A 6,000-nucleotide genomic window follows, 5' to 3' on the forward strand; every position below is an offset into this window, starting at 1 on the left:
TTCATTGTTATTGATCAGGAAAAAAATTCAGTTAATTAAACACATATTGACCTTTTGGGACAAAATGTCATAGCTTGACATCACAATATATAAGTTATTATGATTAAACCTACATTGACCTGCCTTTTGGATTTTCAGGAATAAAATATGAAGACTAAAACAAGTACTAAACCTACAAAACATCACTATCATAACTATTGTTATGTGCAACAAATTTACATGTGACAACTTGCCCCAAGTCTTACCTCATAGTCTTGAAAACACTGAATGACAGATTGAAACCGTGGCTACATGTTCACTTATGAATCTATGACTTATTAACTATAAATAAATATATAAAGAGCTCATGTGTAACAGAGAATCGCCCCCAGCTGTGAGTTTCTCTTTCTAGGTGTTGAGGGCATGCAGATGAGCCAGTGCGAGAGACCATTAATGAGCTAAACTGATTTAAAGATCTAAATCTGAACTCACTGTGCTCTATAATTACTTGTGGTGACATTTTGACGCAACGTCAGAGGGAAGCTTTTTTTGTCAGTATATTGAAGCCCTTGGGGTGTGTTTTAACTTGCTGAACTTGCTTTAATGTCTGTATAAGTGTTTAATTACCTTATAATAGTATGTTGTTTGTATAAATATATATTCCACTAACAAAATTTGCTAAAAGCTCTTCTGGACAAAAATAAATCTTATGTACATTTTGATAAAAACAAGGATCGATGTGTCTTAAATGTGTAATTTACCTCATTTACCAAAAAGAAAAAAGAAAAAGGACATTTAAGGAATATTGTAGGATCATGCACTCACATGAGACTACAGTCATATCAGCCTAATAAAAAATATCTCTTGTTGATTTTGGCTACAGCATTTCTAAGCAGTGTTGAGGAAAATGCTTTTGAAAAGTAATACATTACAATATGGCGTTACTCCATTAAAAAGTAATTGCGTTACTTTTTTACTTTTTTAAAGAAAAGTAATGCATTATGTTACTTTTGCGTTACTTTTTCTCTTGCTTGTTTGTTTTTTAATAACAAAAGTTATATTTTTGGGAAAACGTAAAGACCCTTTCAAACCAAAATTGAAATAATAGACATCAGGCTGAGGAAAAAATGCGAATTCGTGCGTGTACAGTAGAGGGCGCCGCTCAAAAAAACCTTTCAGCTGTGCTGCCATTCTGGATAGCGGAAAAATAGGACGCAAGAGAAAAAAGATTCTACTTCACCAATAAAAACATTGCATAGCTCAAGTTACTTGTAATGCGTTACCCCCAACACTGTTTCTAAGTATGTTTACACAACAACAATGTACTAAAAACAGAAAATAATTATCCTTTGCATTTATCGCGTACAGACGAAACCATTGTCAAAACGATCCTGGTTCACACGGATCCGCGAAAAAGACTAAATATGTTGTATTATGCTACCAGGCTAGTAGATGGCGATGTCACTTTGTTAACAAACACTATGCGCCTATAGACTGAACATGTAATACGCAGGCGCATGATGTCACCGTTTTCACAAATTCACGTTTTCGAGACAATAACGGTTTTGTTTTCAAAATCGTGCACTTTGAAACCCGTTTTCAAAAGTTTGCGTTTTCAGGCCCCCAAAAGTCAGTTGTTGTGTAAACACATAATCCCCCCCCCACATTTTTAGTAATGTACACAGCAACTAAACTACACCGCAACCGTCTGCATGATACTGCATCCACACCACTAGGTGTCAGTATCAGTCCAAGATGACTTCTATATTAGTCAGTGCAACCAAGAAAGCCAAGGTGCGTTCACGGCACGCCATGCTGTATAGTATTCATAAAATAGTAAGCAAAAGTACACTATATTGCCAAAAGTTTTGGGACGTTTGCCTTTACATGCAGAATATAGAATATTTAGAAGTGAGGACATTTCATGAATGGACTTATTGCACAGGTGGCAACCTATCATGGTACCACGCTTGAATTCACTGAGCTCCTGAGAGCGACCCATTCTTTCACAAATGTTTGTAGAAGCGCCTGCATGCCTAGGTGCTTGATTTTATACACCTGTGGCCATGGAAGTGATTGGAACACCTGAATTCAATGATTTGGAGGGTGTCCCAATACTTTTGGCAATATAGTGTATCTGGATGACCTACTATTTTAATACATATACACATTTATACTATATATAACATTTTAACGGCTAAAAGTTCATTCTTCATCAAATGTAGCACATACTCAGACATTATGCGATTTTGGACGCACCTTATAATGTGTGGAGAAAGCTATTAGGCATCACAATAATGTTAACAATACCAAAACTCTTCACTAGCGACTAGCCTGAACTGTAACTAAAGCATAATAGCAATATACATTGCTCAGAAGAATATACAGCTAATTTTGAATGACATAGATGCTTTTTAGTTGGCTACTAGTTGTTACAGCATCTACCAGCAGAGGCTAGCATGGCTATGCTAACTAGCTAAACTCCTCCTTGAATGTAACAAACAAATACTTTAACCTTAAAGTGGCTATATGCAACTTTTTCCCCAAAATAAACGTAACAATAGCCTTTTTATTTTACCATTTATGACTCAAACATCTCCTGATGAGCATACTGACACCTTGTCCGCTCACAGTGGGTGCACCTATAAGCCTGTATCCTATTTTTCCTATTTTCTGTCGGGTCGGATTTTTCCCACGCTGTCTGCGGATGTGACGTCACCACCACTGCGAGAGCGAGCAGAACATAAGAGCAGTTCTGTTTTTTGGCCACAGGTGTCAGTCGCGAGTTTAAATTTCAGAAAAACGCATATAGCCCCTTTAAAACTTAGCTTTGAAAGATGGACTTACAATCACAGAAGTTGAGCAAAAGTAAGCCAATAAGCTCCAACAAAGTAGCCTATGCACTTAAGAAAAGTATGCAGTTAGCTTCTTAGAGGACTTCAAAATAATGAGCACTCCCTCCCCAAAGCAAAACCTGGATATGAGGTTAAAAATAATGGCTTTCTATTCTTTTGACAGGGGCTATACACACGTTTCAGGCATGGCTAATTGCATAGTGTGTTATTATGGGATGAACCGGTGCTACAGATCCCTAGCAATGGGCATTTACATTTTTCAACATGACAAAAATTCAGCCCAGCCACCTAGTTTAAGTTAAAGAGCGGTGTGACATTTGAAACCCCCTCCTTTCTGTAATTGAATGTTGCCTGCTTGATGTAAAAAGAAATATGTGATTGGTCCATTTTTCTCTCTTGTGTTATTGTCAGAAAGTTTCAAAATCATTGTTTTTTTTTTTTGTCACACAAGCTCTGAATACGGTTTTCATTTTCAACCAGGCATCGGATTTGAACTGCAACATTTCTTATCCATTTTGTTTTCCTGCTGAGGGAGATAAAAATAGCACTCAATCATCAAACGTTTGTATGCTCCATTTTCCTGTTGTATTTGTCAGAACACTAGGTGGCACATGTTAAGTTTGATAATACTCTGCAAACAGAATGTAAATCTATCCGAGTTGCTTCTCATCATTTTGTTCAATTTGCCTCCAATTTATTCAGCTGAATTGAAAAGAACATAACAAAACAGTGTAATAGTATATATATATATATATATATATATATATATATATATATATATATATATATATATATATATATATATATATATATATATATATATGAATGAACAGATACTATATTTAATTATTTAATAATAAAAATAAACAATCAATTAAAATGTCACAGACTGCCTGGTTTGTTTTCATTTTCATGGACTTTTGGTTTGTTTCTCTCAGATACCAGCATGTTTTCCTTTGTTCCATTTTCCCGCTCTTTATTGGTTTTTGATTAATTAGTTGTCACCTGTTCTTCATTGAGTTCATTCACCCTGTGTATTTAAGCTCCTAATTTCATTCAGTTCTTGATCTGGTATTGTTTGTGTGTTGTGCTGTTTCAGTAATGTTTCTTTCTGTTGGATTACCCAAGTTTGCTTTGTTTTACTTTAAGGATATATAATTGATCTTCTTCGCCTCTGCTCATCTGGACTAAAATGTGACAGATATTGCCCAGATGGGGAATTTTCACTGGCCCTCAGGGGCTGGGATTTTTATTTTTCAAAGCTGCAGAGATTTGGAGTTTGTCTGCCATCTCGCCACCTGATGTCCATGGAGGGATTCTGGAGCGGACTGGACAATGAGATATGTCTGATCATACCACAGGGGAATTCTGGCTGGACACTGAGGGATGATGTGATGTCAACTTCGCCCTGTGAGTGGATGGATCCTCATTTGTGGTGAGCGAAGTACAAGGGACAATTGACCTATATTGTAAGCCCTTCCCATCGAACGCAGATGAGCCAATGGCAGTTGAGTATCAGTTGCACAGGACATCTGTAGGACTGTAACTTGGACATCTTTAGGTTTCAGCGCCATAGAGAAACATTGGAAGATACGAAGCTCCCATCGGTTTGATGATGTTTATGTTACAAAAATGGTAAAACGATGTGCCTGGGGCAGGGCTCCGAACCGGTTCAAGGAACGAAAACGAAAACCGGAAACGAACGAAATTTTAAGAGGAAAAAAAACGAAAACGAAATCAAAATCAATTTGAATCGTTCTGAACAGAAACGTTAATTTGAAATGACCATTAACCGGTTAATAACGTTATTTTATCGTTCTCTTTAATATTTTTATTTGGCAGTGACCAATCATGAATTGAGTAGTACAGCATGTGACGTTGACGGATCAAGCGTGAGTGAAATGCCCGTGCACCAGTCATATATGAATCTACCGTCAGTGCAGAGCGCGCATTTTCATGCCTCAAGTACATTTCTTTCCCCACTGAGGTCTACAATGAAAGCGCAGGTATTGGAGGACATTCTTTTCGAACGTTTAAATAAGCAGTACGGACTTTAAGCTCAAATAGACTGATTTAGGCTAGTTTCCATTTAAGCCTATCCAAGTAGGCTATAGCATCTATCAAACATTTTTCCTATAGTCTTTCAGATTGCCAATACAGGACAGGTCAATGTTTTCTATAGACGGTTGATGCTTCGTATTAAATGGTATGTTATATTGCATTAAATGATCAAGCTTTATTAGCTGACTGAATTTGATTATGTGATGCAAGGACGTGTTGCGCAGTGTTTGCTTTGAAATTAGCAGTTGACGGTACATTAATGGTTATCCAGTTTATTTATTCTTTATTCATACATTTTTTTAAAACAAATCGTGTTGAAAAAAAGTTATGTAATGTTGCAAAGAATGTTATCACTCTTCTGAAAAGAATTAGGCATAAGAGGGCCACTTTCGATTGTCTAACGCTCCAAAACAGGTCCGCTGTTTATGCTTTGTAATTAATGCATGTATTTCTGTTGTGGTTTTAAAAATGTTATGAAATAAATATTCAAGTTTAATTACCATGCGTTATATTATTATTGAGTGAAAATAAGTATATTTATACATATTTGTTTAAAGTATAGGCTAAATTAAAATAACGTTATTAACCGGTATTTTTTCAAATCAAACCGTTTTCGGAACAGTAATGTTTATTGAGGAACGCAAAAACGGAAACGCTATAATATCGATTCTGCTCGGAGTGAACCGATTGATATTTTTTTCAGTTTTTTTAAGCCCTGGCCTGGGGTGCTTCTAACACTGATAAATTAATTTAATCTTCCTCAGTTAACTCTGCCATGTAACCCGAATACGCCTTGGGGCTTCCAGTCATCTTCCAGCTCTGCCGTGGTGTGGGGATTCCTCAGCTCCGCCTTGTCCCTCTGAGCCATCAGCTCCACCTTGGACCGTCTACCCTTCAGATCCACCAGGCTCCATTGTCCCACCGGCTTCAACTTTGTCAGTCGTCGTCCCACCATTGTCAAGGACTTCTCCACCCTGCCACTGCGGCCAGCATCCCTGCCTGTTTCGAGCTCTACGCCAGCTCCTCGTCCACCTCCAGAGCTCACACCCTCCCTCAAATGAACTGTTATGGAGCGAAGTCGCGCCTTACTGGGGAGTGGCCGTTG

The sequence above is a fragment of the Gobio gobio genome (assembly GCF_949357685.1).
Source record: "Gobio gobio genome assembly, chromosome: 24".
NCBI classification, from domain to species: Eukaryota; Metazoa; Chordata; class Actinopteri; order Cypriniformes; family Gobionidae; genus Gobio; species Gobio gobio.